Source organism: Hippoglossus hippoglossus, chromosome 8 (genome assembly GCF_009819705.1).
Source record: "Hippoglossus hippoglossus isolate fHipHip1 chromosome 8, fHipHip1.pri, whole genome shotgun sequence".
Classification (NCBI taxonomy): domain Eukaryota; kingdom Metazoa; phylum Chordata; class Actinopteri; order Pleuronectiformes; family Pleuronectidae; genus Hippoglossus; species Hippoglossus hippoglossus.
The window spans coordinates 18,113,480-18,139,971 of NC_047158.1; positions in this window are offsets into that span (position 1 = coordinate 18,113,480).

Genomic DNA, 26,492 nt, shown 5'->3' on the forward strand with positions numbered 1-26,492 from the left:
TCTGTAGCCGCCGCTCTCTGTCTGTAGCCGCCGCTCTCTGTCTGTAGCCGGCTCTCTCTGTCTGTAGCCACCACTCTCTGTCTGTAGCCGCCTCTCTCTGTCTGTAGCCACCACTCTCTGTCTGTAGCCACCACTCTCTGTCTTTAGCCACCACTCTCTGTCTGTAGCCGGCTCTCTCGTCGGCTAGCTCATCTGTGTCTGATGTTTTAAAATATCCATTTTTTTTACCTATTCTTAAAGAAGGTTTAATATCACATGGAAGCAATTGAGTGAAAAACGTTATTAAATTATTTTTTGCCTGTTTTCTCTGTGTCCTCCTGTGTCGGAATGAATTCACTTACCTCAACAGAATATTAGAAAGAGTAATGTCATAAGAAGCTCACACATCGCACAGCATGGGGATGTCACTGTGAGAAAATATCACGCTGCTTAATCTTTGTTAAGCCTCTGAGTGATCTACAGAGTTTGACACATTTACAAAAGGTTTAAGGAGAATTAGTTTTAGTCTTGTCAGATTATACGTTAGTGAAAAAAGTCCCGGGACATAACGTTAAAAGAGAACAGACCAAAATATATATATATATATATATATATATACACCAAACACACAGTGAGCTTTTATTTTCTGTGGGGTGTTGGTACCATTATCTATCTTGAATCTAAAACCAGATGAATGACTTGAAGATGGTAAAACAGTAGCTGCTGGGTTGGCTGTATGTTCAGCACACTGTGGGCCAGTGTGGATGTATGAGCTGGAATGTGAGGGATGATTCTCCCCACTGACAGAGAAAACTACTTAAAACATACAAATGCAAAGCACCGCTACGCCTGGAAGATAGCACTGTGGGACATGGAGCTAATATGGAAATGAATAATAAGAGCCATTCATGCGTTTGTATGATTTGTCCTGGTGGGTCACTTGAGAGGAGAATGGCACTCGCACTGAATTTACAATGTGCTTTGGATCATTCTCCTGCTCAAACTCTCATCCCTGGAGGCAGAGTCTGTCACACAGAGGAAAGGAGGCTTTATTCTGGCCACTTTCACTGGATCTCTGATAACCAATCAGTGCACCGGCCACTGAGCACACGCATGGATTTGAGAGAAAGATTCTGGCATAATAATGATGATGGTGCACGTGTCAAACATTTCAATGGTGGGAATCAGCCGGTGGAATGTTTGTGCAGATTCCCACAGTTTGTGCATGTGCGTGGGTGCATGCATGTGCGTGTGTGTGTGTGTGCTCACACGTTGCATCAACTCATTGCAGAGTGGATAGTTATGCTCTCAAACAGCGCAGTCTGGTTGCATAGCAACAGAATCACCCCCACTCCACTCTTCCTCCTCCTCTTCATCACTTCTGTGTGAGTGTTTGAACTACAGAGTAACCTGAAAACATTCTTAGCACTTTCACACTCTCACCTCTGAGTGTGGCGGCATGCTTAAAGGACACCGCAGCTTGTGTGTGTGTGTGTGTGTGTGTGTGTGTGTGTGTGTGTGTGTGTGTGTGTGTGTGTGTGTGTGTGTGTGTGTGTGTGTGTGTGTGTGTGTGTGTGTGTGTGTGTGTGTGTGTGTGTTATGCATGCCTGTTATCTGTGGATTGCACGGAGCTGAACACATGAAAGAGAAAGCGAGAGGAAGTCCTCCCCCCAGTTCTGCAGTATCACGGACAGAGAGAGAGAGAGAGAGCGACGGGGAACTCAAATCCACCCCGCAGTTCAGCTTTATACGGCGGCTGAATATTGTTGTTTTTACTCCGAGTATCAGCGAGGGCATTTAAGTCTGCCCCGCTTTGATGCAGTGGCTTACACTTTTTCATCTCTCGCTCTCTTTCTTCTTCCCTTCCTTCACTCTCTCCTTTTCTCTCCCCCCCCCCCCCCCCCCCCCCCCTCCCTCTCTTCCTTTCACACAAAGTGGGAATTCTGCATGTCTTGACAATCACATCATCCCCCTCCACTAGTACACCCCTCAACAGCCCTGTTCCCTCCCCACCTCCCCTGTGGCCTAGTTAGAGAAATATGCATAACTTCTTCATTTGCCCCTGCAGCTAAAGTAGTACACTGGATAATTCACTGTGCTAACAGATGCTGCAAAACTGGGTTTTATCCTCCACTTGACTGCTGTGATACCCCCGCTGCTGCCATCACCGTCACCGGATAAGACGCAGCTCTAATGTATTGACGCGTGTGTCACATGCAGCCCAGAGGCATCATCTCCACATTGAGCAGTAATCAAGACACGGGAAATAATCTTGGACACGATTCCAAGGAGCAAACCCACACAGCTCCAGCTTCAGAAGAGGCTCAGTGCGTCTGCAGGATGCGCTGAAGTGAGGGGAAGCCCCGAGTTGGCTGCGGCAGGATGTGCACAGTTTTATGCATATGACTAAATGAGAAGATTGGATTCGGATAAACACGATTATAAAGTGATATCTCTCGGTGCAGCCGGCAGAGAGGTTGTTATGACCCAGTAATCCAAACATTAATAAAAAGTTAAATCCTGCCAGAGGAAACCGAGACAAAGAAGAATAGAGGAAGTGCTAATAGAAGCGTGTCAGCGACATCACTCTGCACAAAGGAAGCTTTCCATTTAAAAGGCAGTTCATAAGTTTAATAATGATCCGACTGCGGCTGGTTTAATCATCAATGTTGTTACATTCTGTCTTTGTGATTAAATTGGTTAATGGTATTCAGTCATCCTCGTTATTCAAAGCTAAACATGACATGATGATAAACGGCCGTCACAGTGACTCGTTAATTTCATCTGACTTTTATTAAGTCTGTATTAACGGCATTCAAACAGGGAAACAAGCAAAAACTCCATCTATTTACTCAACGAATGACTTCCGATTTTTCAACAAAGTGGCTGTAATCAATTCTTTATATTACCAATGGATTACATGTCTGCGGGACACACAGAGATTTATCACCCGACAGTTCCGTGTTTCAGACTCTTTCAGCTTCTCTGATGTTTCGCTTCACTCTCTCACCTCGAGCTTGTTTCTCGTCACAGCAGGCGGCGGTTTCCAGAGAACAAGCTCTGATAAATCCATAAGTGACCCGCACTTCACAGCAGGCGGACAAACTTAGCAACCAGCTGGTGAAACGAGTGAAGCATTTAGCACCTACAGAGCCAGACACCACAATCACAGCTGAAGTGGAGGAGAGGGAATATTCTACAGTTGACAGGTGGCCACAAATAAATGGTAATTCATGCATTTAGCTATTATGTGCTAAGAATGTTAGCCAACACATGTTTTCAGTTATTCATTTTCATTTAGAGTCTTAACGATCAGTCCTGTTGCTTGTTTTCTGTAAAAATATATAAGTGCGATATATCTGGTTTGTTTTTTTACAGATTTCCGAATTGCTCCTGCTCTCCAGACTAACTTGAATTTCTGTCACGTTAGAGAAAGAATTAGTAAAGATCCATCAGACTCCCCTCACTGAAGGTTTTTAAACCCTTGTCTGTCTTTGCGATTTGCAGCAAATGCTCCTGCTGTTGGGAAATGAGAATCGGTCCTGGTACCATTCAGTTTGTTGCTCTGCAGAAATCTGTGTCTGTGCAGACATCAGACTGTATATACGGTGAAGTTGGATGAGATGGCTGCTCCTCAAAACTGAAGCCAAAGTGTCACAGGTCATAAAACCTGCTCCACAGGCTCTGGCTCTAATCTTTATATATATGGTCCAGACCCTGTGTGTAGCAGCTATTTCCAGTGAATCGGATCACACATGCACAGGAGGTCGGGGAGACGGTACCATTTACTACCTGAGCAATTCTGGACAGGTGAATGATGCTCTGCACAACCCCCCGTGGAGCTGCAGCTTTACGAGGTGGAGCAGAGCTGCCTGCGGAGATTCCAGCAGGCATCGTCAGATCTGCTGTTATATGGCCCATATAGCCAGGATACAGCCGCCATTAGCGTCAACATGCAACATTTGGTCTCAGTTACCTCTTGTTCTTTCTTTTTCCATGGCTGTAAACGCCTCGTGCTATATGACCAGATTTTTCTGCTGGTGACGGCAAACCACTGCTTGCATCCAAAGCAGCATCTCCTTCCAGAGACAGGTGTGTGTGTGTGTGTGTGTGTGTGTGTGTGTGAGGGAGGGAAGGTGTGGAAAAGGAGGACGAAATAGAGGGAGGGTCTGGCAGCGTGATGTAACAAGAAGAAAAGGAGAAAGGGTCACGGCAGAGTCTAAACTTCTCTTAAATGTTGTTGGCCCGGCTGACAGGATCAATGGTCTGTGTGTCCTCTCCCCGACCGCAACCTCTCAAACTGTCACAGGAGCCACCTCCTAAACAACCTGCACTGAAATTACAGGACATTTTCAGAGCTGTGTGTGTGTGTGTGTGTCTGTGTGTCTGTGTGTGTGTGTGTCTGTGTGTCTGTGTGTCTCTGCACTTTGCACAAAACCTTCATCGAACGCCGTCTGACACCGGCTTGAATCTGAAGACGGGAACATTTTTGTCGTCTGTCAACACAACAAAGTATTGTATGACAGAGCAGGAGTGTTTTTGTTGTTGTGATATTTTCTGATCGCTCATATTGGACACACAATATAAACTTCGCTCAGTCAAAGGGCAGTGGGACAACATACAAAATGCAGCAGTAACGTTACCATTTCTGCCACATGGGGGCGCCACTTTTAGTTAATTGCACCCTGGACAGTTGTGTCCACACAGACAATAAGCCGTGCACAGGGGGGGATGTGTTGTGGGGTCATGTTCTCTCTTGTGGGGTCATGTTCTCTCTTGTGGGACCAGTGACACCAATCAAATACGATCCAGGAAGTCCAGTTGGAGGATCAGATTTATGTGTTTAATAGCTCACCAGGTTTGTAATACTCACATCGAGGATTTTACAACTTTATTATTGATTTTTACAAAGTTATTGCTGTGGCAACGGTTTTTGCTTTTGTTGTGATGGTCTCGGGGTAAATAGCAGAATTACAGCATTCAGGATAGTGAGTAGAAAGTCCACCAGGAATGCTCGCTTACATTTATGTGATTGGACAACGCAGCACCTGATTACATCACGCTGCAATGCAGCAGAAGTTGAACCAGATAAAACACTGTGGCACGAGAAGAAAGTGACTTTTTAGGCCTTTTTGATGAAATGACTTAAGACGTTAAACATAATGTAAAGGACTGTGTTTTTTTCACTTATAGTAAACTTGTGTGAATGGAGCCAAAGCACGTTTTCACCCTGAAAGTCCGAACAAGGATCTTTACATATGATCCAGTTAGTTCTGGTTTCACTCTGCAAACGAACCAAACGATGGTTCAATTTGATCGAGCTAAGCTTTGCTCAGTTGACTAAACTGAAAAGTCTGAAGATCCAGATCAAACAAGGCAGGTGCATTCAGAAAAGCAGAATGTAAATGATGAAATATTGTAAAGATAAAAGCCTCTGAAGCAGATGAAAGGACGAGGAGCAGAAGACGAGAGTTGATGTTGATGACGTCTGAGTGCACAATCAGTATCTGACCCACAGCATTAAAAATAATCTGAATCGGACCTGGATGTTGCCACCACAAAAGGAAACTGTCTAATTTCTTTTGATGACCCACCCACATGATGCCAGTGAAAAACCAAGTGCTTTGTTTGAGGTGTGTATGTTAGTGAGTGTGTGCGTGTTAGTGTGTGCGTGTGTGTTTCTCTTGATCCATATTCATGCAGCTACTGTCTAATCCAGACATGGAGATGGTGCCTCATGAATTAAACATGACCGGAGCTCTGTCAAGACACCTAAGTGTTACAAGATAGCTAAGCCAGTGTGTGAGCTTAGATAATGCACATCAACCACTTTCAAGTAATTGATATTGGCTCGTCAATGATATTAATGAGTATTTCAAGGATACAGGGAGGTGAAGGCCGTTAATCTAACGATACTTGATGCTCGACTTTGCTTACAGATGAACGTTGTTTTATTCAACTCATGCTTGTTTTATCTGTTAATAAAAGTAAAAATGGTTTCAGATTTCTGTTTTCTATGGAGGGATATGTCTATCAGCCATATTGCAAGGGATTGGTGCATGATGGCACGACTGAGCAGGCATTATCTCGCTTTCACACACACACACACACACACACACTTCTACGTGATGTCTGCGTCACTATGTGCTGTCATCTCCAACCAGAGAATGATCTGTTCTTTGCGTCCACACCAACATGTTTCCTCCTCCCTCCCCAACATTTCCACCATCACTCCATCTCTCTCTCCCTCCCTCCCTCCCTCCATCACACTCCTCCTCCCTGCATCACCTCTCCCCTCCACTGTTTCGCTCCCTTCCCTTGAGCCTTTCCCTCCGTCCTTTCCTTCACCCTGTTGCTCATCTCAGTTCAAATGAGCTCAATTCAATGAGCTTCCTAAGTACAATCAACATATATTCTATTAATCACAGTTGATGATGACACATATAAGGAAATCATAATTCACTTAAATCTAATTGTGTGTGCTCTCACACTTCCTCACACTCCTCCCCCACTGTCCCTGCATCAGGTGTTAATCTGTTACTCTGTGTGTGTGTTGTGTGTGTCTGTTCTTGTCTGATCTCCATCATGTGTTTTTCAAACTCTGGTGCCGTCTCTCTTGCGGCAACTATTGTGCATAAAATGAAAGGAAAGAAATAGTTCCCACAACAACAAAGAATTGTCCATTTTGCTTCTGTTTTTGACTGATAAATGAAGAATGGCAGGACTTCAGGACTTTTCACACACATGTTTCCACACTTCACTCACTTGACATTCTGATCCATTTAAATCTTTCCATTTATTGGCTTTGGCTCATCTTTAAAAATATATTTTCAAGGCGCAAGGAGTTTTTCAAGGATTTTGTCCCACCCCCCTTTTACAGCAGGCTTTCCCCCCCCATGATGGGTTGTTTAGATTTGTACTACATCCTTTTAGGACTAAATTATTGAACACTTACTGTATAACATAGCAACCTCTCCAATGCGATGGCAAGCACCACTTCTATTTAGTCAGGTATCTGATGTCAGATGGTAGTGATGATGATGATAATGCTACTTGCGGCTGTTTTTTACTTCGGCACAATGCCTGTCTGCACTGAAACATTACAATCACGTGTGAGCTGTGTTAACCTTGAGTGTTTATGGAAATGGACAGAGCATTTGTTCCGTACAAAGTAGAGCACTACAACTGGAAATCGTGGGAGGGGCCGTATAGCTAATACTTCAATCAAGATACAAGGACACATGGAAGTATGTGGGTGGTGACAGTTAACTCATTTTAAACACACTTATCTCTTTTTGTACGAAAATACAGCCTAAATGGACCTTTAGTTTACTATTAAGATATTTTCCTTTATCGTTGATAATCGTTATTGCTGTCATGAGAATTCCTTTGTATTTCTGAGTTCCTTCTCTTATTCATGAGTTGTCGTGTGGGCCTCACGCTCTGCTTTTGTTGACTCCCAGCCACGAGAGGGCTGAATCCAGGCCGTTCTGTTCCCCACCTGTCCCATCTGATGAAGCTTCAGCGCTCCAGTAAAGACATAAACACGTTTTACATTTTAAAATGTCCTCTCTCACTTGGTAAGAGTTTCCCCCCACAGCAGACCTGCCCTGAATGCAACAGTGAAAGATGTAGTTCTTTGCCTAGATCGGCTTGATGATATGAATGCGATCGATAGTTCTGCAAGAGACAATCGCTACAAATAGAAAATACAAGGCGACAAGAGTCGTTTTTATTCAGGAAGATTGATTGAGGGAAGAAACTGACAGCGTGAGAAAGATTCACAGATTCACAGGAACCAGCTCCTCAGACGGGATTTTTACCAGAGAAAGAGTAAGAACTCCAGAACCTGAACCAAGTGGGAGCAGATTACAGTGATGGATGCTTTTTCCTTTTCCACAACACAACATTGCAGCTTACATCACTTTATACATTAAACGTATGCGTGTCGAACAGTTTTCTTGTTTTGCAGAGTTTGAATTTGAAAGATTTACATTTCATACATCAACATATACATTAGTTTTGCTTTGAATTGAGCCTCAAAGTCGATCTCGCGTGGCGGCTGAATTCTCCCGAGGGGCTCAGTTTATGTGATGTGGATGGAAATCTCGACATTAATATTTAATGTTCGAAGAAAAAAGATGGCGCCATAGAAACCCAGCTTCCTGAAATCACTTTACATTCCATCTGTTTGAATTCACGACCCTCTGTGTACCGGCAGCGCTGCCAGGTCGACGGTGTCGCAGCCTTCAGTGTAATTGTTCCCAGTTTGTGGAGTTAGTGCACTTTGGGGAGCAGAATTCAATAATTTGACGTGCAAATGCAAATTGGCTTGGCCACACAGCTCCGGCCATAATGTTCCCTGTACCAGCTGGTCGTTTCTGAGCCTTGGCAATGCTGCTGAGAAGTGGCTACTGACTTGTGCTGACATGTGGTGTGAAGCTGCACAATTTGATTTCCTCAGTCATAGTCTTCGGAGGACTTTGCAATCTACAGTGAACAACAGTAATTAAGAAGTGGGGAAGAGAAATGTATGACTAAAAAAATGATGTAGGCCGTTGTCCTTTTGTATATTTTAATAGCTCCCATTCAAGTCTAGCCATTATTATTATGATCATCAATTAAAAATCTTGATATTATCTATTAGCATGTACACAAACCAGGTCATATCGAAGTATGTTTGACATCAGGGGACATTCTGTGAACAAATATATAAATAACGTCCCTCTCCGACCTCAAGCTGCCCGGCTGTGCAGAGATGCTCTCCAGCACAACCGTTTACCACCAGCAACAAAAAGTATTTATGTTACCACAGTAAATGGAATCCAGCAGGAGAACAGGCCGAATGCTCCTCAAATGCATTTTTAACATTTTGAAATTCACAGCTGACTAATGACACTTACGTAAAGGAGGGCAGGGTTATGTAATCACTGTCACAGACAGCAGGAAGAACAAAGAACAGATTTCCTGGTCTCCTGTGTTTGGTCCTAATCTGGCTCTTGGCGGTTAAATATAGAAGAGTCGTGTCATCGAGCGGCTACGTATACGACGTGCTAAAGCTATAGGATGTATAGCCTGAATGAAAAAAGATTAAACACAATAAAAACAAGCACAATAACGTTAGATTTCCTAACAATAGGATCAGTGGTTGGATCGTGACCTTCATATGGTTGAATGTGGAAATATGTGTTAAATACAGTCGTGTGTGTTGCGTGACACTGTTGGACAAGAAATGTGAGAGATGAAGTCAGGAAGCAGCTTCAGTTTCTCCGTCTTTCTTCGTCATGTGGTCACGCACCAATGAGGTGTGGTGGACTGTCAGAGAGGCCCCTCCTCCAAGCCGCGCACTGATCACTTCATCAATAATCTATAAACTCACATGTGACCTCTTCCTGTGACCCCCCCCGGGCATGTGCACGCACACAACGAGACGCTCTGAGGGAGTGTGAGAAATCGGAGTCACAGCTGAGGTCGTGAATGGAAAAGCAAACGTGAGACTTTAATGGCAGAGATCCGAGTGTCAGATAAAGTTATGGATCACATGAATCTGACTCTTGGCCCTGTTTTGAATAAAAGTGTTTTGATGAAGTTACATCTGTGCGTTGAATATAAAACTAAAGCTTTAAGAATTATGCAGGTGAAGACCCAGTGGAGAGCACGATTAACCAGCCGTGACGGTATCAGAGTGCCGTAGTTAACCTCCTGTACTCTGGCTGCGTCTGTCGTTTATCTGTGTTCTGGGAAACAACAGTACTTTTAAAGATAAATGAGATATCCTTTGAATAATATTTACTACAACTTTGACCTCACTGAAGTTGACACACTCTTAGCCAAAGTATTTCTCTAATATCCTCATCCCTGTAATCGTAGTTATTGAGTCACTGGTGTTGATCAATTACTCCATCAACCTTTCATGAATAGTATTTTTCTTGTATCTTACAAGAATATTTCATATCTTTTACACTATGTGGTCATAAAAACTTTATTTATAAGGGATAAACATTCCTAGTGAGTCAGACCCCACCAGACGGTCACCACCAGATTAATGGAAACTCACATACGTCATCAATACCCACTGCGCGCGCGCGCGCGCGCGCGCACACACACACACACACACACACACACACGCATCCATTAGAGAGATCTAAGTAATCCAGGGAGTGATGCGTCAACGTAAGGTAAACTCTTTCTGAGAGATTTTACTGTCCCAGTGTGCACAGGAATGTTTTACACACACGCAATAAACCTCTCGCTTTAATTACTTTGAGGCTTGAAAACTCACACACACACACACACACACACACACATACACACACACACACACACATACACACACACACACACACACACACACTAGTAATCACACCCTCAGCACACCCCTCCAGTTGTGCACTTAACTGTATGTAACCTGTTTACACACCAACACACACCATTAGTTACAGTTCATATATTATTGACAGCTGAGTGACCACATCTTTCCAGCTCTGTCGTAACAAGAGGCCTCAGGGTTCAGTGACAGGTCGCCTAGAAACACTGAAGACATCACCCACCTCTCTTCCTTGGGTGTGTGTGTGTGCAAGTGTGTGTGCAAGTGTGCGTTTGCAGTCATGCCCTTCGGTTTCTTTGCATTTGTGTCTCTGTGCGTACACGGGTGAGAGACGGAGGAGGAGGAGGAGGAAGAGAGCGCGAATAAGTGAGTGATTGATTTTATTTGACGCCGTGTAATAAACAAATAAAGAGACTGGAGGCAGCGCTGCCTGTCAGCGAGAGCAGGGATTGCTGTCAGAACTATTAACAATCCCCAACTCTGGCAACTGCACCGTCACTCGTTAAATCCCTTAAATCCTGACTCACAATGCACAACTTTTAAGCTTCCATTTTAACCGCACAGTCTCCCGCCGGTGTCATGGTGCTAAATCAATGAAAAGCCCGTGATGGATGTGGCCTTGCGGTTACATACCTGCACCAATGCACATTTCATTATTATCGAGAGCGGGTTTCTGTGGGAGTCCTCACACTGAGTAGCACCACAAAGGGACAGGAAGCTCACAGGGTCGCATCACAAATCTGCAGGTCACACTGTCTACTGATAAACTAATAGATGTCAGACGGAGGAAAATATGGATTCGGAATTATCTAAAAAATGTTGTTTAATAGAGCACAGAAAACTGGCTGGGTTCAAAACTCCAATTTCCCCAAATTACATTCATGCCTCCTGCACACCAGAGGGTAATCGGGCCGATTTCAGGTCCCTATGATTATGATGGGGGGGGGGTTGCTGACTTGAGGCCAATCTGAACAAATTATCCTGCCAAATTATTCTGTGTGGTGAATCGTAAATATCGAACATGTTTTACAATTTCGCAATCGGGGAGACTAAAATCGATCAGGCGAGCAGATGAGAGCGAGCTGATCGGGAAGCGTCACTAACCAGATATTTCATAACATGTGATTAGAAACCAAATGCATCGGCCTACAGTCAACGTAAGACTTTTGTTTTCCGTACCGACTCTAGTAGGTCCACCTCTACGTTTGTTTTTGTTTTGAGGTCACATTTTTTCACGTGTGTGCGCTCTCACCATCAAAGATAGTATGTCTTTACTTGATATAGGCGAACCAAATATGATTATTAAAGTTCAAAACTGACCAGATGTAACAGTGAGAACAAGCTGGGATCTGTTCACATGTTGAAGATTTATTTTCTTCTCCACCTCGAGACAGTATTAAGTCCACAGGAGCGGCAGCCGACACGCAACACTTCTGAATTCTGCTCAGCGGCGCTCACCACATCAAAGAAAAGCTGATGGTGTCACCGCAGTGGGGCCTTTGAGTGGCAGAGATTTGTTTTCCATTGTGGCCCTTTGCACTGATCTGTCTCCCCCAGTGTCACAGGACGGTAAATACACTTCGAGTGTGTAATAATAACACACACAAACACACCGGGGGAAACACAAAGGGGAAAGAACATTCTGGGGGAGGGGATTTACGTCTCGAGTATCTGTGTGCGTGAGTTGTGTTTACACGTGATTGTGCATTTTATCGTGTGGACGAATGGCACGTGTGTGTTTGTGTGAGATTGAAGGTGTATTGTGTCAAAGCAGACTGAAGCGCTGCCACTATTTGTCACTTAGAGCTTGACTCACCTTCCCACTCACATTTATTAGGCGTCTTCGTTGGCGTCCGATCACATCACTTGTCATTTTATTGCATTTAAATGGTCTGTTTAGTCGTCACTGAGTGATTTAAGGCTATGGAGCTTCACCGTTTGCGGCAGGAAACGAGACTCGGCTCCCAGCCGCGGCGCCTTGGGCCCGCACGGGGCCTCCAGTGACCTCAGCTGGCTGTGGACTGAGGAACTGGCACGCTATCTCCTCCCTGTAGCTGCACCAGTGATTTCTACTGGTTGGTCAGCACGTCGGTCCAGTGGTGGGTTAGAGCTGCACGAGGGTCTGACGTTTTTTACGATTACGCTACTGTTTCACGTGATGTAATAAAGTGGCTGCACACAAAGAATCTCATCAGGGCTTCAAGTGCTGCAGAGGACAATGAGGACACTCGTGATGTGTGTAGACACAGTTTACTTCGGAAGGAAAGAAATGTCGTCTTGAATTTACTTTACATGAGATTGTACAACCTAATATGGGGTTTTCAATTCAAAGGAATAGAGTCAGTTGTCATTTGGGGAAATTATACCTATTTGTTTTGTTGTTTATTTGCTGATAGTTACAGTAGATTGATAATAGATTATTTTTTAGTTGTTTATAGGGACTGCAATATATCACGGTATTACAAAAACTCTGGATATGTCTATGGGCTTAAAGTAGGGATATTAAAATGAGTTATTAGCCTGATCCACATGTGCTTTGAGAGGAGTTAACCTGCCTCATAATCTCGGTTAATTAGCAAAAGTAATGTGATTCACTCTCAGAGTAGGAGCATCCATGTTGTTGTGTAGAGCTGTGAGAGAAGTTTTTATCACCTCATGAAACAAGCTACTTAAAATGAATGAGGCCAAATCCTGGATTTAAGATTATACAATTTAACTTTTTAGTGATTAGAGTTGGAAAACTAGCACCAAGTAGAAAAATACTCCTTTTAAATTGTATGATGCAATAAAGTATAAGTGCATTACTTCTTTTATCATCATGATTTGAAGCTGTGTGGTTCACGTGGGCATACATTGATCGTATTGATGAGAGTTGGATGTGAGTGTTTCCTGTGCTGGTGCTTCTCCTTCTGTTCTGTGAGAAGTACAAACTCTGCTGTGCTCTGAATCCCAATCGCTTTATTAAAGAGAGTACATTTTATATGTTGGGGGGGGTGCTCGTGCCAAACAGTCCGGTGCCAGACAGAACCAACACGAGCAGTAAATTCAGACCACAAGCATTATATGAAAGCCCGGCTTCTCCTCCCGTAATGGCACTCCCTGCCCCACACACACACACACACACACACACACACACACACACACACACACACACACACACACACACACCTGTCAGGAAGCAGTGTTTACCCACAGTGTCTTGTGCCTGGAGGAGTGCATTTCCTGGTAATTGGACCTGACCATCAGTTGTCCTGCGGTCCTGCTTCTGTCCCTGTCGCAGCTTGTGACAGTTTCCACCCTCACTTGTCTCCTGTCTCACACGTTACGTGACAGAGGCTTTTCAGTGCCGGCTTTTCAATGAAATCCGTCTAATCTAATAAGCACTTTGTCTCGTGCCCACCTCTGGACTCTCCTAGAGGGACTTTAAATAGATATGGGTCAAATGGCATCTGTTGTTTTCTTACTTAAATGTCCGGGAAGTTTACATACCTCACATACCCGGGCTCAAATAACATAATGTGCGGTATCTGATGAAGTGAACCCCGCCCGTCTGCCTCTCTAAGTACTTTTAAATGATCCGTATCTTACCCTGACTTCCATGTAACCCCATTCTTCGCCCTCCCACGCTTCCCTCCTCGTCTGACTCATCCTCTTTTAGCTGACCGCATGTTGTCCTGCAGTCCCACTTCTGTCTCGACAATTCTCCCGACATTTGGAACCCGCCTGTCTCTCCTCCTCCTCCTCTTCCCTTTCTCCCTCTCTTCGTCCTTCTCTCACTCATAATGGATCATCAGGAGTCTGTTCTTGCACTTACATATTTTGGGCCAAAGTTTTTCTCACATATCTTCCCCACACTATCACTTCCTCTGACTTTAACTCCGTACATCTGTTTGATATCTGCGCATCGCCCAGATGTTTGTGGTTCATTTGTTCATTAAACACGGTCACACACACGGTCGTGGTCTTCCAGGATCAGATATTTCTCCTGCTGAACCGTTCATGATCCAGAAACTGTGTCCCTGGGCATGGTCTGTATATATAGAGATTCGACGACATGGCGGCTCCCTAGATATGAAGTGTCTGGCTGCAGTATAGTACAGGTAATAAACCAAGCTTCCTCCATGTTAGTGGATGGGACACGGAGTATACGTCAAATATATTTGTTTCAAAAATGATTTCTGTGTTTTAGATAGTTCTTATCACACTGATGCAAGTTCAAGTGTTCATTTCCCTGGTAAGTTTGGTCTTAATTTTCACTTCCATCGCTCCATCCCCCCAATCACTGACTCCTCCTCCAAATGTGCGAGATTGCAACAGTCATGGTGCCGAGGGTAAGTCTCAAGGTTGTCGTCATGACGATCACGCTGACATCAAGTGTCAAACACGCCCACCATCAATAGTTAAGCAAGCCTTACGTGTAAGTCCTGTCTCAGTATGAATTTGGGTTAGACGAGAACCATTCTATTCTATTATCTTCTATTCTGATCTATTAATGTTATAACTGTGCTTTTCCAACTATGACGAGTCAAACTGTCTGTTTAAATTCTCGTAAGTTGCCAATATTGGAAAAGATTAAACCGAGAAGATTGATACACTCCCGTGTCTTCAATATGCAGCCGGAGCCAGAAGATCTAACTTTTTGTGATTTTCATTATCATTCTGCAAAAGTCTGCTAAGCTACTGCTCCATGATTGATGATTTCTCCTCTGCCTGTATCTCCATACACCTTCTCTTCGTCCGTCTTTCTTTCTAAGTGAATGAACACAATGTTCTCCATGATAATATACTGCAGGTTATTTACTCGCCCAATGTGGTTTGGTTGGCTTGTTTGCCTGAAATGCTCCATTTGTTCTTGTCAGTAAACGCACTGCACGGTGAGCAGAGTTGTGTTTTGCTGTTGTGGTAACTGTTGTTTTACCTTTGAACTCTCACACCCCCGATGAATCATGACTGCATGTCGTCTAACTGCTGCTCACAGACTGATCAAAGAGCCCTGAGCAACAAGAAGCTTCACCTCGATGCTTTCTGAAGTGATTTCTCACTCTTTGGTAACAAGCAGACGAAGCAGCAGTCCGCTGATTTATGTTTGCTATCATTTTTGCTTCGTGTGTGTGTGTGTGTGTGTGTGTGTGTGTGTGTGTGTGTGTGTGTGTGTGTGTGTGTGTGTGTGTGTGTGTGTGTGTGTGTGTATGTGTGTGTGACAGCTCAGACAGACTGATTTCCAAATTCGCCAGGAACTCCAGTTTCTTATTTTCCTCCAGACTGTCTCATTTATAGCTTGTGGCAGACGTCTTCCCTTATGATAATGAATATTTGTAGAGTGAATTCAAATAGCATGGATTTGGTTATTGTTAAACTGACTGAAGTCGGGTCAGGTATGACCCCATTTGCATGTAGAGCTACACACCTTTGGCAAAAAGAGTTCTCAGCAGGGTCACTACTGGTCGAAGGGACGTTTTGTCATGTTGGAATGTTTGTCCATCTCTTTTGGACATACCAGTCTTCATCATGATGAGTGCTTGCTCTCGTCCCTCTCTCGTCATCTGTGGCGTCTTTTGTCCTTGACGTCCTTTGGTCCGACTTGTCCTCTGGTGGCTTTTTATTGTCCCCCAGAACAACAATTGTCAGAATACAGTTTGCTAATTGTAGAAACTTTTTATCGTAGCCACAGCGGTCCAGCCTATGGATTAGCTCGGTTTTCCCAACTACTGGGTTACTACAGCGCCACCTGTGGGTCAAAACCATTTAACTGGGTTGTTAAATGGTTTAGTTTTGCTCCATAACCATTGACAGAATTTTAACTAACAGATTTTAATATTTAATTCAAGCAAAACCCTCTGTCTCTTTTGGAATTACCAGTAGAGCTCTGGTTATTTTTCATCTACCTGTGTCTGCTGTCGAGAAAAATAATTTAGATTCTCTTAAACGTCCCAGCTAAAATTATTAACGGTGCATGTGCAAACTCTGGTGTCCTCGAGTGAGTTATTTTTTTTTAATACCATCTGGATTGACGTCTGCTGTTTCATAGAATTAGCGGCTGACGCACCAATTGGATTACAAGGGCTGCGCAAGCAGCAGCCGGGTAGAGCAGCATCAATCTGTAGATTAGATTAGATGATTAATGATCATCATGAGAATAATGGGCTGTGGCAGCAAACACACAATACACACACAGGGAGGGTGATATAATAATTGAATATTGACTTATGCACTCAGATGGGAGTGTATCAGTTGCACCTGGAAAGATTTATTATGGTATTAAAACCACATTTCAGTTTAAAGCTGGGCTCAGACTAAAGGAACAAATTTAACCCCAATTCAGCCCCCGTGAGAATCGGAGGAGTAATCTGGTCTGAAACCGATGTTCGGCCCAGATTATCTGAGAGTGTGAGGGGTCACAGAAACATTTTCTCCTTTAACTGTCAGCAGAATCATCTAGGCTGACCCGATGATTATTGAATGTGTTTGATATTTAGGATTTAATATCAGGATGACTAGGTCAGTGCTTTCAGAGCAAAACCCAGGAGAAACGAGTCTAGTTTTTGAAATGGCGACTGCGAAGCGAGCTAGCAAACTGCTGCTGAGGAATAAACAGGCTGTGGGGACCGCGTCTCCCCAGACTCGTTTCTTCTGCCTTCGTCTTATATCACTGAAAGCATCATTACGGTTGTCGCACCACGCCAGTCTCTATTGTCTTTGTCTTGTTTACACCTTCTCCCTCATGAGATCACGTCAGAGAGGCTGACGTGTGCTCGTGTTAGAGATTAGAGAGAAGGATGTCTGCAGAGATTCTCCTGCAGTTCGTGATGCAACCTAATTTCAAAAAGGAATTGTATAACTCCCGTAGTCTGAGCCCAGTTTTGTATTATACAATTACACAGATACAAAAAACTACAGTTTGAAGTTAGATAATCAACTTCTCAGGATCATATCAGTGCAATCCAAGAAGGGCCCTTTCTTAAACCATAGTCAACAATGTTATTACTCTGGGTGTTGTCCCTAAATCCAATTTGACCTAATTTGTCATTTACCTTAATCCATCCCAGTTGCAAACCCAGAACGTTATGGTTTTCTTCTTCTTTGCATTGATTACAGGGGCTGGTCCCATACGTAAACCACCTAATCCTCTCAGTGTTGCTTTAATTCTGAGCTGCAGGGTTGTTCTTTGACTTCTGGCTCTGTGAGCAAACTGATCGGCTGAGGACGGAGAGGTCTGAGGGGTCTGACCTCATCGCTCTCTCACCGAGCAGACCCATCCACTGGGTTTCAAACCAGCTGACATCAGTGCGCAGAGCTTCATTGAGTTCTCCTCACTGCGTCAACATCTCCCCTCTCCTTCTCCAACCAACATGTCCTCCTTTCTTCCTCCCCTCCTCCTTCCAGCCTGCCGAGGAATCCCCTTTGATCTGTGGTATGACAGCAGCTGCACTGTGCAGCTTCCCACAAGCACATCAATCAACTGACAAGGGCTGTTTCTGCTCACACACTGGTCACAGAGCTGCGGAGAGGTTCTGGGGAGCTTCTGGCAGATTGGTCAGTTTAAAACCGAAGTGATGGAAACATAAATAACATTAGATGTGCAGGCAGACATGGATGGACATGCTATAAGACAACAGTGGCGTCCGGGAGATTTACGAACCGTACCTTTTATATTTACCGAGTCACTTTGCATGCATGGGGTGTCTGTGGCTCAGGTGGTAGAGTGGGTTGTCCATTAGCGGCAGGATTGGTGATTCATGGTGTCCTTGAGCAAGAGGCAGAAACTCTGAAGGTCTTTTTCTGCTCTGTTAAAAGTCAACAGGGGAATAATTACACTGCAACTCAGACTGCAACTGACCATTCTCTGAACCACGTGCCGCAACGTGGCATGCTGTACATTTCACAGCTTCAGTTTTCATTAGTCTTTCAGACTGTAAATCAATGACTGATGCAAACATTCCTTAAGGAAGGAAACATATCAAAGCTCCAAGCAAACGCAAACGCTCAGATTACAAGAGTCCCTGCCATCTGTTCCAAGAAGCTGCGCTCTGATTGGTTCGCTGGATGGGAAGGTGATTATCATTGGGTGATGCAAAGGTCCAGTGACCCAGCACAGTCAATTTACAACCTCTGTAGGTCCGGACTGTGTGTGTGTGTGTGTGTGTGTGTGTGTGTGTGTGTGTGTGTGTGTGTGTGAGAGAGATCAGTATCAGCAGGTTGTTCTCCTGTGAGTGCTGTATTCAGATTAGGTCACACCACTAGAGAGTAATCCCTCTTTGATGAACATATGTTTTAATCCCACAGCCGTGCAGAAATCCACACGTCACATGCTGTAAAACCCAAAAGGAAAAAGGAACAAGAAGGACAGAGGCTTTCTTGAGGAAAGACGGAAGTGAGACAGAAATGGAAAAGAGCCTGAGGTGCCACAGAGAGAGAAAGAAACGGGGGATTAACCATGAGAAGCTGCCAGGACATGGACTTTTTGGCCTGACACACAAACACACACACATTATCACACACACACGCACACACACACACACCAACCTGGAGATGGATTAGTGAGTGGGGTCGTTTCGAAGCAGATCGGATGAAATGGTGACTCACTGTGTCTGGTCAGAGAGTTGTTGAGGGATGCATTTGTGTGTGTGTGTTTGTGTTTGTGTGTGTGTGTTTGTGTGTGCGTGTGTGTCACAGTCTCATTACTGAGAGCAGTCAAGCCAGGTCCGTGGAGATGATGCTGCCACAGACCTCGTTAGGAATCCTTGCCTCTAACTTCACCCTCAGAGTACACAAACTCACGTGCACATATAGCTCTTCAAACAAACACACACTAGATTTCATCATTCCCTCTTTTCTGTAACACACACACACACACACACACACACACACACACACACACACACACACACACACACACACACACACACACACACACTAGCCACACACAAATGCTGTTGGTTGTAACAGAGGGCAGGATTTGATACGCAGCTCTAATAAAACATATGGCTTTTAGGTCCTAACACGTGATTCTGTCACTCCTTTTATCTCTTTCTCTCTCTCTTTATATATATATGTGTGTGTGTGTGTGTGTGTGTGTGTGTGTGTTTTACAGAAAGGGGGAAATGATGAAACTAAGTAGAAAGTCTATGAGGCAGTGAAGCAACAGAGGCAGAAATATGTCCGCTTCCATATCAATCTTTGATTATTGGTTTTTCTTTCTGTTTTGTTTAACATCCTCAGTTTAAATATTTGCTGGTTAACCAAATATACTTGGATTTTGAATCATTGGTTGGATAAAACAAGACATTTGAAGACATCCCCTTGGACTCTGAGAAACATGGCTCTGATCATTTTATGAATAAATAATCAATCAGGCAAATAATCAGCAGATTAATGGATAAAGAAATAAAGTTTAAGTCGTAACCCTGTAATTAAAATCTATTATGTGGTTGATAATATAAATTTTTAGTCATGTAATTTCTTACATAAGCCGTTTTCAGGCATGAACAATGCAGCAGCAATTTTTTTCGAAATTATTTTTAATCACAGAACAAATTCTAGGATTCAGTAACATTTTGGCCTCCTGCTATTTGAAAGGGTTGCTCCTATATTACCAGTTGTGTTGAGACGTGACCCCTCATCGCTCATGAGGGGTCATAGGGGTTAGAGTGCGAGAGGTGGCGAAAACAGACGAGACACCAAACTGAATTATGTCGGCTAATTGACAGTTACAGGTGTCGGGCGCAGAGCCAGGAAACGTCATGAGTAGATGTTCGGTGCCTGGTGAGAAAAAACCTGTAGACATCTGTATACCTGTGCCTGTCGGGATGGTAAAGTGATTCCCCTCATTCCTCCTCAGCTGTACGTGCACAGTGAAGCACAGAAAGTCAGTCGTGTGAAGTTTGCTGCGTTCTTTGCAATTCAGGTTGAGGGTGTGATAGCAGTGAGTAACATAAACCAGCTAATTCTTCCTTCTGTGAAGGAGACAGACGAACACACACACACACACACACACACACACACACACACACACACACACACACACACACACACACACACACGTTGGCTGGTAGCAGTGACTGGTCCAGATGGCAGGAAAGCAGAGGGTATTAATGGATAAAGTGAGGGAGATGGCGGAGGGGGTGGGGCCCTCAGCGGGGGCGAGAGGGTTAAATCTCCCTGATTGGAATGCACAGCTGCACCGGCACTCACACACACACACACACACACACATACGCAGACGCACACTTACACACAGCTGAGTATGTGCGGACTGCGCAGAAGTTTCTGGAAGTGTAGTGAGACTTCACAGAACCCTGTGACTCAGCAGTGGAAGTCTGCTTCATGTCTGTCTGCCCATTTTTAAATGTTTCTCTGTCATTTCCATCACATTCTGTCTTCTCTGGTTCACTGTCTCAACTTTTATCCAAGTTTTGTGCCTCAGATCACTTTAGTTCACGATGATCATGTTGCATATATATCGTGTACGTCTTTATACCGTATGTCCGCCCTGCAATCTGCTGGTGACCCTGACGGCGTGGACCCCCACCTCTCCACTCCCCCCAGCCCCACCCAGGGCCCTTAAACAATAAGTGGTGTAGATAATGGATGGATGCACTCTAGCACTGTAGCGGCTCATTAACGCTCAGCATTAGATGAGTAAACAGAGACAGACATGGCCTTGTCTGTACTCCGAGTTCATTTTATGCGCTCATATTTGTTTGTGTCTTCTCTAACCTTACAGACATGGACAAAACAGAGGAAACGGAGCACAGCCAATATTTCAAGTCAGATGATCGGAGGAATACATTTTTATGTTTGAGAAGAAACTTTGCAAGATGGTACGTTGGATGATCGCGGTTGTTGACAACACGGCTGCTTTTGCGTGATCATCACAACCCTCCTCTGCCATTGTTGCGCTGCCCTTTATTGGAGATATTGACAACCAAACCAATGTAGATGTATGCAGGCAGTGACAGTTCCATCATTTGAAAATGACGCATGGCTTTTTAAAGGCAGCATAAATGAGCCTAAACGATCATACCTGTCCCATCAAGCCACGAGTTTGGTGCCTTTGGTTCTTCAGCTTGCAAATCGTTTCTTCGCTCTTTTCTCTTTTCCATTTTCTTGTCTCCAACGTCCTACTTTTCACTTGCATCCACTCACATTGCATCTTTGTAAAAGGGTCTAAATTATGCACGACGTCCAACATCCTCATGCTTCAGAGTTCAAGGGTCACATGGCGAGTGCATCCAAGGAGGGTCTGCCATGCTTAAGTTAGCCTATACCTGCTAAAAGCTGTTTTGTGATAATCAACCCTGTCACCGGCCCCCCCCACAACTAGCCCTGCTCACCACTTTCCACTCAGCCACCTCGAACCCTTATCTTAACGCACAGCGTCTTATTTGCTGTCTCACTTTGTGTGTGTCTCTCTGCAGGAGCCCACGATGTGACAGTGTAGACTCATCCGACAGCTGTTCGGGATACGCTCACTGGAGTGGAACGTCGAGCAGGAACACGGCAATTAGTTGAGTAGACAGTTGTTTTAGTGGTAGACAGAAGAAGTAAAGGACAGTAAAGCCACCGTGGTGTAGCCGGTTACCCTGTTTATTTACTGCTACGTCACTGAGAGGAGACGTAGCAGGCACATTAATCTGAGGTGAACACGACGTCGCCACCTGTAGCTCAGTGCAAAAATACTAAACTAAATTGTTTATTGTTGAGAGGTTCTGAATACATTTTGTATTCTTGTTTGTGGTGTTACGTGATATTTTAAAACGTAAACCAACTCGTGATTGGTCGAGCGTGTTTATCAGCGTGACCTCACTACTGCGGCTTCATCCCCTGATCGACTCCAAATGCGCAATATGGCAACGTTCATGTCCTTGATATTTTGGCTTCATTTGTGGATAGTGGGAGGAAGTGGAGACGCGTCGTACCAGTTGATGAAAACACCCAAATGGATCCAAGTTGTCGACTTTGATCACATAGAATGATTTCCCTGGTGTTGTTGTTTTGCACATTCAAGCCATTTTGATGAGTGTGTGTGTGGGAAAGAACAGATGTGAGGAGAACATGGTTATTCAGCTCAATTTCCTGCAGCAACATGTTTTCACTGACGTTTTATACACAGCATGAGGAGGGCTGCTGTTCTGTGTGTGACGGGCCGTGTACAGCACCAGATTATAATCCAGATGTTTGATGTGTCATTACTGCTGCTCTGACACGTCATCCCTCTCTCTATCCCTTTGTGTTCAGTGCTCTCTCTCTCTCTCTCTCTCTCTATATATATATATCTACCTGTCTCTCTCTCTCTCTCTCTCTCTCTCTCTCTCTCTCTCTCTCTATCCATCTATCTATCCATCTATCTCTTTTCGTTTGTATACCTCTATTAATCTCTGTCTATTCCCTCTCCCCCCTTAGGCCTCAGCCTCTCTGTGCCTCTCTGAACTGGTTTGAAGTCGACCAGTGGGGGAGCATGTGGGTGAGAGCGCCCGGGCACCTGCAGGTCTTTGTATTGGAAATTGAGTTTTATATTTTTTCATGAGGCCAGCAGGTAGTAAGTACCTGCGTGTGTGCGTGAGCGCGCGCGTGTGTGTGTTTTCAGTAGATGAAAGCAGACAGGCTGCAGACACAACAGAATAATCACTGCAGAAATCACAGCAACCAGGAATCAGATCCACATGTTCAAAGGAACATTCCTACGCGAGTCTTCGCTGTTCAAATACCCAGATAAGACACACAGATATGATTATGTTCAGTTTAATAGTCCAGAGAACAACCTAATATGCTTATTGATGGGGAAAGTTGCATTTAGCCTGGTAGTATTGCACAGAGAGGAAACTAATCTGTATTTAATTTGGGATTTATGTAACACTGACAATCGAGATACACTTCATTTGCAGCCATTGTGCCAGTTTAAGCTTTGAAACCTAGACTTAAAAACAAAAAAGGATTAGAAATGTTTGAGGAAGAAGAACAGTATGGCTAAAATAGCTTGTGTGCATATGTTTGTTATTGTCTATGTGTATGTATGCAATGATGCATATAGTAGGTGTGAGTGTGTGTTTGTGTGTGTACATAAATCCCTTCACATCTCATTCATTGTTCATATAAATATATATATATATTTGAAGTCATTGTCTCAGTAGCTTCTGTCTGAGCTGCAAAAGAAACAGTTTTTTGTCAAATTCAAAAATCGCATGCACGTCTGTTTTGTATATTTCAGTCTTTGTAGAATCAGTCGGACGTGCATGAGCCTGATTTCCACTCAGTGTTAGGACATGAATGGATGTAGACATGTTCTCAATCAATCAATCAATCAATCAATCAATCAATCAATCAATCACTCAATCAATCAATCACTCAATCAATCAAATCTGTCTCCATTTGTCACCAAACATTTACAGCTGCGTGTGTTTTGGTGTGAGGTGAACGTTAAATGTAGGAAAGCGGGTAGAAGATGCTGTTTTGTTTGTATGGTACAAACCTTAAGGTTCAATTCCCACACAGCCACTGATTATCTCTGTGATACAAACCCCGGATCCCTCTGGATTCAAACCCTCTCGAGGATTCCCCTTTCAGACATTTCTTACATAGAGGCGCCCCCACTGCTAATCCAGATTTCATTTCAAATGTCAAGTGCTGCTATAAACCCACAGCACAGTGGCAGGACCACGAGCACCTCAGCTGGGTGAAGCTGCTGCGTCGTTCAGTGGCAAAGTGTCTCAGCTGACTTGTGAGGGAAGAGAGAGCTGCAGTCTGATATAGATCTGCCGTTCACTTTTACATTACCCTTCTACAGTAGCCGTTCATTCTCTATACCACTAAAAGATTTAGTGTTCAGTGGGAAGAGAGTACGACAACTGCATGATGATTGCATAAACACACCCACACACTGCTAATGTTAGGTCAACAAAGCTACAGTAAACTTTCTTATGAGTTGCTTCTAAGTCGTCTCAGTTTGTGCCCTGAGCGAATCTGTCCTGTGGGTTTCATTCTGTGCTGGAGGGAAACTCCGCTGCCTTGTCACAGCAGTCGTCAGCGGCTGGTTGCTGAAGTTACCCTCTGCTGCAGCTGACTGGCTGATATCGAGCGCTGAGTCTTTCTGGCAGGCAGTCGTTTATTTAATTATTTGTTTTTGAAAAAATCTCCTAAGTAGAATGACGTTGAAGTTTTTGATGTTTCATGATGCTCAGTTTCATTCCAGCGACACGGACGCCAAACAACCATCTGAGACTACTAGCATCTTGATAAGCACAGCCACGTAAACCTGTTCAAGTGAATGCATATGGATTGTGCACACACACACACACACACACACACACACACACACACACACACACACACACACACACACACACACACACACAGATAGAAGCTGTCTGATAACGCACCGTGTCTGTGTGTGTGTGTGTGTGTGAGAGATTATGTAACAGTTCCCTCTGTTCTTGTTGTATTCATGAATACACAGATATGTTTGTCTTCTTCCTAATTAGAATGATAACTTGGGCCTGCAGCTTGAAAGAGGGATGAAACACACCACACCTTTATTTCTTGCGTAACGCTTTTGAGCTAGATTTCAATAATACATCACCAATATGCATTTTTCAGTGGCTTTGTGCAAATACAGTGGTGACACACGCTCATGCCTGCACATGTACGGTATAGAAGAGCCCGTGATGCTGCTGCTGCTGGGGGAAGCCCTCCGAAAGAAGAAGGTGTAGTGTCCTCCCACCCACACAATAACGTCAGCAGGTCTAATAAGATGACTCCAGTCCCCAGGGTGGAGGTGGTGCGGGGGAGGACTGGATGAGGATGAGACGGATAGATTCGTAGGTTTAACTAAGATAGATGAAAGGGGATAAGGTGAGATAGAAAAACCAGATGATGCCCAAATCTTCAGAAACTATTCCTGGACGTTGTTTGCTTTTTCATTCATTACTTCAGTGAGACATCTTTGGTGTGTTTGTCCTCAGTCTAACAGTGCAGCCAGGCAAACCCATACTGTTTTTAAATATACTGCATGGTGCTCTGGCTACTCCTACTCATGTTTTTATGATTCCCAGACCAAACATGATACTCCTTATACATGAGGAAAATGCATTCATAATTTTATGCATCAGGAAAAGACTGTAAAATTTGATCTGCGTCTGATCGGATGTCTCATTTTTTAGATTAGTATGAAAATCCATCACTCTGTGTGTGTGTGCATGTGTGTGTCTGTGTGCGAGCGTGTGTGCGCGATGGCTTTCCTTTCTCCTCTACTGTACTTCAAAAATCCCACTTAGTAGGATCCAGTGATGGTCGCTGATGAGACGGAGGAGATGAGAAAAGCAGGAAGAAAAAAGGCTGGATGATGAAAGCGTGGGAGTCAGAGCGGAGGGTGGGACGGGGGGGGGGGTGTTATGGGATGGGGGGATGGGGGAGGTGGTCGGGACAGACAGGGAATGGAAGGCAGAGAGCGCAGGCTGACGGATGAGTATTGATTATCTGTGGGAAGCACAGGCATTTGTATTGATTTAGACTGGTGGCAATATATACTGTAGAAATGGGTGGGAAGAGAGATGTTTTCCTTCCTTTAGATGTAACGCATGCTTTTCTGAGGCAGCGTGTGCACGAGGGTCGGAGGAGAAGATCAGGTAGTAGTGAGAGGAGCCCTCGAGCAGATTCAAATCAGCCTTTGTCAATGCAGCAGTTAGTGGAGTGGAACTGGAGCCAACATTTAAAAAAACCTTATGGGAGCCGGTTTGGGGCCAAGCCTATGGTAATGAGAATATGAGCTGAAACTCTGTGCATGACGGAGAGACAGGTGTGTGTGGGGTGTGTGCTGACTGGAGCTCGGCCTGACACCACACTGCATGCTTTAGCTCACAGCTGAGAGGGGAGACACACACACAGACACACACAGCAGATTCATTCCTCCTGTTACGACCAGCGAGTCTTCACAGTGGATGTTACTTTACCACAGACAGATCCTAGGAAAGTGTGATACAGTAAGAATCGGGGGGCTTTGAATAACCCTGTTATGTGTGAATAAATAAATCCACTATCCTCCTTTCAAACAACTGCAGATTAAACACAGTTAAAATTCACTGTTCCCCTGTTCTTATTTTGTTTTACATAAAAGCCACGAGTGTCTCCGTCGTCCTCCTCGGTCTTGCTGCTTCAAAAGACTCCTTAATTGGCTCGCAGGCTGCCAGGGGTC